The sequence below is a fragment of the Ailuropoda melanoleuca genome, chromosome 11 (genome assembly GCF_002007445.2).
Source record: "Ailuropoda melanoleuca isolate Jingjing chromosome 11, ASM200744v2, whole genome shotgun sequence".
NCBI lineage: Eukaryota > Metazoa > Chordata > Mammalia > Carnivora > Ursidae > Ailuropoda > Ailuropoda melanoleuca.
The window spans coordinates 19,910,087-19,920,278 of NC_048228.1; the positions used below are offsets into that span (position 1 = coordinate 19,910,087).

Here is a 10,192-nt window from a genome sequence, read left to right on the forward strand (position 1 = left end):
TGAGGCCGCTGCTCCTGCAGTAGGGAAGAGTCGCTCTTCTATTTTCTGCGATTCCTCCCCACGTGAGCACCACGGGATGAGCCGGGTCTGTCTGCATCGAGCCGGCTGATGGACGGCTGAGCAGCCGTTCTTTCTCTGGCAGCTCTCTGATGGCAACCGTTTCAAACAAGGCCAAGGAGATGTTTTTCCAGTGACAGTCCCACGCCGCCAGAGTTGCTAGATCTTTCCAGCGCGTGTTACCTAAGGGCTGAGAGGTGCGAAGGTTGGTCCTGTACTCTTTGGAAACTTCGCTTCCACGCTGTCAGGGTTCCGGTACTGGTTGTATTTGTTTGTTCTGAACCGCCCAGACCTTGTTACCAGACTAATCTTTCCTTCACCAGATTTTAAATAAATCCAGATGAGGGCCAACAAGGAGGAATGAAGCAGCTGAGAGACGGGCGGCCAACTGCTGGGCCCACCGCGGGACCCCCGCCCAGGCTCAGCCTAGGCGGGAGGAGAGAGCAGGGCTGAGGAGCGGGGAGTCCGGCGGCACCTGAACAGGGGTCGGGTGGGCGCCCTCACGGGCCGAGCCTTGCAGGCCGGGCTGAGGCCAGGGCACCGGAAGGCCCCGGGCGGCCTTGTCCCGGAGAGAGCGAGGGTCCAGTCGGTCATTCCCTGAGTTTAACCAGATTACGCATGAAGGACATCTGGGCCCAAGGCCCGCTGTAGCCGTGCACACCCGCCAGTCCGGGGGACGGGGGTTCCTGGCTGCGGCGGGCCAGGCCTGCGGGAGAGGCTGAGAGCTGCGAGCCCCCCACCCGCCTCGCCCTCCGCCTGAAGTTCGCCGGGTGCACCCCCTGCACTGTACAGCCTTGGGCAGGTTGTGACTTCTGGGCACCGACACCTGGAACCCGTTAAAAGCGCCTCCCCTCGTGCTTGGCCTCCCCCCGTCCCCCGCGCCCCCTCGGCTCTAGGGCTCCCAGGCGAGCTTTGAATGTATTAATTAAATAAAGCAGGCAGCGCTTGAATCGAACCGATGCAGGGCGCTCCCGGGAGCGTGAAAGTCCTGGCCTCCGAATCCGCAAAAGAAAACGTGTGAAAAGAGAATTAGTGAAATTAGGTTATACCAATAAAACGTGAGGGCTCCAGCACTCCCCTTCCCGCTCCCCCAGCCTGGGGCTAGAAGGGCTATCTGGTCTGATCTATTGTTTCCCTCCCTGGCAGGGGGTTCATTGTGTGATAAATAATTCCCCTTCCATTTTATTCTTTAAAAAAAGGGGGGGTATTTGCATAATCACTGCTTTGATGTGGCCAGAAATCGGAGGCTTGGTCTCCCCAAGTCTACCATTGGTAGCGAAGCAACAAAGCTCGATCCAGATCTTTCACTTCGCTAACAGTGTGTGGGGCAGATTGTCAGGAACGGCAGCGTTAAGCTCCCCTTTTTAAGGATCCATTTTAATGATTAAACCTAAGGAATGTCAAAAAATGGGGGGTGAAAAACGAGGGTTCTCACCCCCCCTACTTCTCCCTGTCCTTTAGGGTTCATTGTTCTCAGTTTTTTCCCCAAAGCCTTTGGGTGTGTGTGGGGGGGGGATGAGCCTTCCTCGGGGCCGCCCCACGTGGCACGCGGTGGGCACCGGCAAGGTCCGCCCGGGCGGGGAGGAGCGAGAACTGCCGGAGCAGTTCTTGCACGCCGCTCCCCCCGCCACGGTTTTCTTTTCCCAGTTTGGTTTATCCAGTCTGGGTGAGCTCCTCTTACGGAGGACGCTGACGTGAGTTTGCTCTTTAGTCCCCGAATCGAATCCGGGGTGTCTCCTGGGAACGCAACTTGGGGGCAATTTCGGATGGTCCCCGACGGGAGAGAGGAGCAAAGAAATTCAGTCATCCGGAAAGCAGAACGGGAAAGCCAGTGTGGCCGAAGCTATTATTTTCCTGCAAGGTGGCGTGCGTTGGGAGGATGGAGTGGGAAAGGATCCTGATGGTGTGTACACTACAACAAATGACTTTTTTTTTTTTTTTTCCCTCTTGGTGCCAGGGTTGGAGGAGGAGGGAGGGCGATGGGAGTGCTCCTGTCTGCCTTCGCTCGCACCCGGCTTCTCCAGCCACTCAAAGCGCAAAGGGGCGGGGGGTGGGAGGGAGTCAACTTGGATTATTGACTAGGAACAGCCGGTGAAAGGCCGGGGCTCCCTGAGCACCCGGACAGGCGCCAGCTCTGCGCTCCAGCCTGGGTAGGTCTCACCTGCTGGAGAGACGCTCAGCCTCCTGGGATCTGAGAGCTGGAATCCCGCAGGGTTGGGGGTGGGAAGGTGCGGCCGGGAAAGGAGGGTCCGCAGAGCTTTCCTCTCCCTCTCTAGCCCCCGCCCTTCACCGAGCTGACCTTCCGCCATTCTTCAGGTGTTCTACCAGCTTTTGGATCGCAGAGCTTCAGTGGTGGTTAGCTCATTATCAATTCTTTTTTTACTTTAATTTTTTACTTTTTCCATTTTCCTTTTCAAGACTGTAACTTACAAAGGCCTAAATTACATTAGGTTTTCATGTCAAGTTTCTCACAAAACAAAAATCCTATTACTTAAGAAATAAAAGGACTTGGGATCTACGGTTCCTCCCAAAAGAAGCATACTTTTAATTTTGGTTGGACTTTGGGGACAGTGCTTTAGATTCACGTTACCTGGGAGTCACTGTAGTTAGTAGTGTACATTGAATTTCAGGGATGTAGGAAATCAAGATGCAAAAAGTTAAACTTAATATGAAGGACACATCTCCAAGGGAGGCTGTTTGACTGTAACTAGCCTTTCAAAGATTCAGAAACGAGTGTATTTCTTCTCTGATCTTGAATTGCAGAGAGGACTGTGTCACCAACGTCTTTCTTCATTTCTCCTTTCTTTCTGATGATTCCATCCTCACCTTCTCTCCACTCCAGTGCCTGGAGGCATACCTGGTGATGTTAAACAATGGAGCAAAGAACCAAAACCTTTCAGCTCTTTTATTTGATCTAGAGACAATGAAGTAAAAGTGCTGAAGTCCATGTAAAATGGAAACTGGAATCTTCAACAGGAGCAGAGAGAACTCAGGGCTGGTTTCCATGGCAGCAGCTTGCAATAAAGCCTAATTCCTTGTGACAAAGAGGTCATCTTCCTTTTCAAACGTGTTTATGATCCCTTTGTGCATTGTATTTTGGCATAAAAGCTTCTCGGCACTGTCAGGGCTCTGCGGGCAGCTCTATGACTCTCAAGGGGGTTTATTGCCTCCTTGGTCTAAGAATAGCAGAAAGAAACCAAACTAGTGCCAGTGTGACAAAAGAGTAACCCCCACAGGCTCGTTGTTGCTTTCTTTCTGTAATACATAAATCTTGGGATGCGCTGAATAATTAAAAATGAGGGATTCTGGGAATAACTTGAATTTGATTTTGTGTTTTTCAACCTTTTATATATACTGAAACACCACATGCAAACAAATACAAGAAAACTGATAGAATGTGAGGATATGATATTAATTTTTTTCTTGCCTTACTTTCCAGATAATTTCAGAAAAGAAATCAAATGGTGTTAAAACCTTGAACATACCTTTGAAACTACATGAAGGAGAGTCTAGCCATAACTTTAGATAAGTATGGTATTAATTAATGCATTCATACTTCTTTCACATCACAGTGCCTAGGACATGATCAAAAAATTTTTTTTCAAACCCGTCTAAACTAATTTTATTTACCTCAACTCTCAAATTGCCATGGCAGAAACTTGGAAATAGACAGGAGGAAAACATGATTTTGCTGTTGGAGCAGTAAAGCATCTTGAAGTCCTGAGTTCAAATCCAGTGTTCCTCTCGAGTTGGAAGAAAATGATTCACCATATCTAATGACAGTGGGTATGTGTGCAGGCAGGCCTTTCCTGAGCTCTTGTTGGCATTTGCAAAAGAAGTTCCTATCCTTTTCAGGAGACCTAAAGGGTCCATTTATAACCTCTTCAGTTTGGGAAGTTCAGAAAGAGCGCAGTGAAAATGAGTTTTATTTTTTGTGATCAAATAATTTAAAAAAGGGTTTCAGTTCTACTTGATAAAACTGTTCTAGAATCCTACACTATTCTGCTCTCCTATACCGGGGAGAGATTTCTAGACTTCCTAGAGCTTTTCCCAAGCCAAAGTGTTCTGAACTGCAGCAGATAAAGCTGACCTGATGAAGGCCCAGCCAGGGGGATCCTCCACACCTTCACATTGCTCTGAATCTCTTGGACACTCACGTCTTCCATAACAACATGTGTAAGGTGATAATGATGATAAGACATTACAAAGCGGGCTGGAGCAAATCTCTAGGGTGGCAACTACTGGTTATAGCTCCCCAGGTAAGTGCTGCTTCTGGATCTTTCCACCTAAAAGAGACCAAAATTCAATTTTCTTCAAGAGCTCCCTTTTTCTACCCCAGCAAATTAGGTGATAGTATAAGATCTTCGGTAAGGGACTAGAAGGAGAGTATTCATAAACACTAGGCATCTCAACTTTTTGGTATTCATGACACAATTTGAATTTTAGATTTTTCAATTTTTGAAATTTTGACAGTATGTCTGAAAGAATTAGGAGTCTCAAAGCAACATTAAACAAGGCAGCTATGAATTACACCACGGAGTATCCTCACTGCGTCTCACTGACTCTGTAACATCACAGCCCCCCCCCCACTTCAGCACTGTAGCATTGTTCCGGTAGAACTCTCTTGTCCTGACAGTGCCTCCCATATACACTAGCCGCTATTCCTGCATGTTCCAGGAAACGTAATTTCGTTGGTACTATCTTCACACTACTCTGCAACTCTTATTCAAAGCCTGGTATTTCGTTTCATTCCATCTGACGGAACCCTGTTGCTGGACACTGGGGAGGATGTGCCTGGTCTCCACCAGCAGCTGACATTCTAGCCGTACTGGGCATGCGCAGGCCCTTTAGACTGGGTGGGGCCCCCCACTCCCATCTCTAGCTTCCTCTTCTTTTGAGATGGTGAGGGCAAAATATGAAAGCTGGTTGGGCTTATGAGTGACCATATAAAGAGCAGTGATCCTCATGAGTCACGTAAACTCACGGTGGATGTTGAGTGAGGGAGGAAAAACTCGTGAGTTCAAAGCCAGTAGGAGAGGCTCCTGGGTGTCTCAGTTGGGTGCCCGACTCTTGGTTTCAGCTCAGGGCTCAGATGGAGCCCCTGGTCGGGCTCCATGCTGGGCAGGGAGCCTGCTTCAGAATCGCTCTCTCGCTCTGCGTCCCCCTTCCCCCGCACATTCGTACTTTCTCTCTCCAATAAATATAAATAAATAAATAGGGGCGCCTGGGTGGCACAGCAGTTAAGCGTCTGCCTTCGGCTCAGGGCCGTGATCCCGGCGTTATGAGATCGAGCCCCACGCCAGGCTCCTCCGCTATGAGCCTGCTTCTTCCTCTCCCACTGCCCCTGCTTGTGTTCCCTCTCTCGCTGGCTGTCTCTATCTCTGTCGAATAAATAAAATCTTTTAAAAATAAATAAATAAATAGAAAATAAATAAATGCCACTAGGATTTTGTGGTTATTATTGCAGTATAACAGCCTACTCTGATTAAAATGGGTTTATTTGAAGACTGTAGAACTTATTTGTAGCAAAAAAAAAAGTTTTATAATTGACTAAAATTTGGTGGCTTATCTCTGAAAAGTTTGAAGATTCTCTTTTTTTATTTTAAATATTTTTTTTATTTGAGAGAGAGAGAGCGCACAAGCAGGGGGAGCTGCAGAGGGAGAGGGAGAAGCAGAGACTCCGCTGAGCTGAGCCCAATGTGGGGCTGGATCCCAGGACCCTGGGGTCATAACCTGAGCTGAGCTGAGGGCAGATGCTTAACCGACTGAGCCACCCAGGCGCCCCTGAAGATTCGCTTATAAAAGCCATTTTAATTTTAATTTTTGGTTATGCAAAAAAGTTTTCATTCCTTAGAATCTATGGCCTAAAAGTGATTTTTAAAATCACCTTAACCATTTTGTAAGTGTACGGTCTTAAGTATATTCGCATGGTTGTACAAGCACTCTCCAGAACTTCTCATTTTGCAAAACTGAAACTCTACATCCATCCAGTAACAACTTCCCATTTTCCCTACCCTGGCAGCCACCATTCTTTCTGTTTCTATGAATTTGACTACTCTGCATACCTTATATAGTAAAAGTTGTTTTCATTTTTAAAGCATGTGTTGTCTCTGAACCCACTTTTTTCTATCTCATTTTAATAAACTTTAATTTTATTTCTGCACACTGCTGATGTAAAAGCGAACATTGTATAAAGTTCTACCATTTACCACACCTGCATTTCTTCTATGTTGTGGGAAATAATCAATGATATGGAGATGTACTCTCCTTTGTTGGCTGATTGAGGGCAATTTTGTGGGAGGATACCCATTATCGGGATACCTGCCCCTCTTGAATGAAGCCACCTATTCTTGAGAGAGCCCTGAAGGTAATTATGTTTTTGCCTCATTCTAACCAGATCGTGATTGAGGTGGTTTGAAAGGTTCTGGAGGTTCATTTGAAGAGTGGATTGATTCCCGGGACACTATGGATGAAACTCACTGTGGTAATGTCATTTGATCCTGTTGTACCCAAGCCTGTAAGGGGGACACATGGTTAAACAGCATGTTTAACTGAAATACTATAATTAACTTATTAACTTAGAGTATGTGATGAGGCTTTTCCATTTTGGAGAAGCCAGAGCCCTGGATTGAGTCAAGAGGCTAAATTCCTGGTGAGAGTTCTTTTTGTTACTGAGTGGCTGTGTGACCATGAGTAAAGTAAGTACCTCAGCCTGATTTGCCTGCGGTAAGACTAAGTACTTCCAAAGTCCCCTCTAGCTCCGATTTTCAAAGATCGTATAAAATACAATAGATCTGCTTTTAGAAACACTTTTGGACAAACACTAATAGTTTTATCTTGATAAGTTTTTAGGAAAATTTATGTTTAAAAGAGCCATATCGATTTCCAAAAATAGAGGAATCAAATTTTAAGTTGCCTTTAATAAATGTGTCTTTAAAAATGGAAAATGGAAGCTTGAGGAAGACAACTGAAAAGTCCCTCAAGCTAGGCTGGTATTGAACACTGACTTGTAAGACTTGCCACGCACCTTGAATCCAATCTCATTTTTCATTCAGCACTTGCACTGAACAGAAGCCGATCATTTTTTTGGGGGGGGGGGAAGAAAAGCAAAACTTTCAAAAAGATTTCTGTCTTTTAAGTTGCTTCCAGGCAGAGGATGACAATTTCTTTTATTCAGCGACTCCTATTCCTTCATCTGCCTCCTTTATTTCTCATCTTTAAAGGTGTCTCTTGATTTGGACATCATGGATCTCTAAGCACATCGCACAAGTAATTTCAAATTGTTCTTCTTGCGGGGAAAACAGATTAAGTCTCAAGTCCCCATGAATAGCTCTGCTCTCACCATTTTAATAAAGAAGAGTTGGACCAGTGCTGATGGCATATTTACCTTCATGAGCTAAAAAAAAAAGAAAAAAAAAAAGTAAAAAAAAAAAAAAAGGAAAAAAAAAAAAGTTAATTACTGCTCCGAGCAAGTTAGTCTGGCTGTCCTGAGCTGTCTTTTATTAGTTGTCCCCTTCATTAATTTCCCTCACTGGATTTGCTGCTAATAGCTGCCTGGTCCCAGTCAGCTCAAAGCCGCATCTGTGCCATTGAGCAGAAAAGTAGGAGCCTGGCCAAAGGGGGGTAGTGATGGGGTGAGGGAGACGCTATTTACAAATCAACTCTTATTAACATGATGGTCTGGTTTGCTGAAGAGGGGAGAGGGTGGGCCTCAGAACAGAGAGTTTCAGAACAGAGGAGAGGTAGTGAAATCTGAAGTAACCAGCCCCAAACACGGCAGTTGGGATTTTTACTTCACTCCTAGGAACTCGTGTTCATCTAATACCAATTTACACATCGTTGTTTTTCTTACACTTATCACCAACAAGTAACATATTTTGTGTTTTGCTTACATCGTCTTCCTTCATTAGAATGCAAGCTCCAGGAGGACGAGTGTGTGTGTGTGTGTGTGTGTGTGTGTGTGTGTGCGCGCTTTGTCCAGCGCTATCTCCATCACCTGTAACACTGCCTCCGCGCGATAGGAGCTCAGTAAATATTTGTTATGTTAATGTTGTATTAATGTTGATGAAGTAATTTTTTATAGGCAAAGAACAGTTCTGAATTCTTATTTATATGCATACTCAATGAAGACACATCTCAATGTTCCTCTTTTTTTCTTTGATAAGAAGAAAGTAATTTTTCTCAAAAGTTAACCTTTCCCCCAACCTCTGTCATAGATGTGGTCATAAATGGGTCTGTCTAAACAATAATTTTTCTTCTTTATACAATAGTTCCTCTTTTCAAGCCACACCTAGACTCTTCCAGAGCTGAGAAATTCATACGTGCAGCAATGCTGTGCAGTAGAGGATGAGGTGTGAGTTCGGGGTTCAGAATATATTCTTTTTTTTTTTTTAAAGATTTTCTTTATTTATTCGACAGAGATAGAGACAGCCAGCGAGAGAGGGAACACAAGCAGGGGGAGTGGGAGAGGAAGAAGCAGGCTCACAGCGGAGGAGCCTGATGTGGGGCTCGATCCCATAACGCCAGAATCACGCCCTGAGCCGAAGGCAGACGCCCCAGAATATATTCTTTTTTTTAAAAAAAAGGTTTATTTATTTGAGAGAGAGAAAAAGTACACACGTGATTTGGGGGAGGGGCAGAGGGAGAGAATCTTCAAGCTGACTCCCTGCTGAGCGGGGAGCCTGACTTGGGGCTCAATCTCTCCACCCTGAGATCACGACCTGAGCTGAAACCAAGAGTTGGGCACTCAACCAACTGAGCTACCCAGGTGCTGTGTTCGGAATATATTCTATATAAACACAGTTGTTTGAACAGATTACAAGGCAATAGTAATGCCTTTCTACATGCATTATAATATACTTGAGCCTCTCCAGTCACATTGCTATCACAATAAAATAAAAGTTAAATTTGAATACTCTGAGTATTAGATGCTTTTGGGAATCAACCCGCTTGAGTTTAAATCCCACTTCTGATATTTATTATCTGTGTGGCCTTAAACACCTTAATTTTGACCTAGTTCCCTATTTCTTTCTGAAGATTTATTTATTTATTTATTTATTTGAGAGGAGAGAGAGAGTGCGCGAGTAGGGGGATGGGCAGTGGGAGATGACGAGAAGGAGAGAATCCTCAAGCAGACTCTCCACTGAGCATGGGGCTCGACGTGGGGTTCAGTCCCAGGACCCTGATATCACGACCTGAGCCAGAATCAAGAGTCCAACACTTGACTACCTGAGCCACCCAGCGCCCCTTAGTTCCCCACTTCTAATTGAGTAAAATGCACTAATACATGTCATGTGTTTGGCACATAGTAAGTCCTAATAAATGGTTTCTATTCCCTTATTTTCTTGAAATAGATGAGTACCAAAGGTACATGGTATTTTAAGTATAAGAATTATACAGGCTTTAGAATTTTAGTTATTTCAAAAATAACCTGAGTTCTATTGAAATATCAAAGAAAAATCCATGTTAGTAAAAATTTAGAATAATTGTAACTACCATTGACTTTATTTTTTTTTCTTTTTTTTTAAATAGGCTCCACGCATAGCCACATAGCATGGGGCTTGAACTCATGACCTGAGATAGCGACCTGAGCCAACATCAAGAGTTGAATACTTAACCAACTGAGCCACCAAGGTGCACCACTACCATTGACTTTAGAGTGAGGTTATTTGTACTGAATAACTGTAATGAATATAATTCTTTGGAGAGGTGAAATAAAATGCTCCGTCCTTTGATAATATATCATGGAATAAGACTGTCTGTGTAATGTGGTTTTGGAGGGATTGTTTCAAAAATCAAAAAGCGTATATTCTTAGAACCAGAAATTCCATTTTTAGGATGTATCATACAGAAAGTCTCCCATTGTCTCTGTCTTTACATACACATGGAAGTTTATTATGGTGTTGGTTATAAAATAAAAAGCTTGGAGTCAATTTGAATGTTCATTAGTAGGCAATANCATACAGAAAGTCTCCCATTGTCTCTGTCTTTACATACACATGGAAGTTTATTATGGTGTTGGTTATAAAATAAAAAGCTTGGAGTCAATTTGAATGTTCATTAGTAGGCAATAAGTTAAATAAGGCATGGCGCATTCACATGCTGGAACACTATACACCATCATTAGAGAATGGAG

At 44.5% G+C, this 10,192-nt stretch overlaps 1 long non-coding RNA gene across 1 annotated transcript; it reads left to right on the forward strand.

The window, feature by feature from the left end:
* Positions 1-1,739: 1,739 nt before the first annotated feature.
* Positions 1,740-9,829, forward strand: LOC117804483. The gene is made up of 3 exons (XR_004628972.1): positions 1,740-1,960; positions 6,455-6,541; positions 9,589-9,829. It is a non-coding gene; the product is annotated as an uncharacterized LOC117804483 (long non-coding RNA).
* Positions 9,830-10,192: the final 363 nt, after the last annotated feature.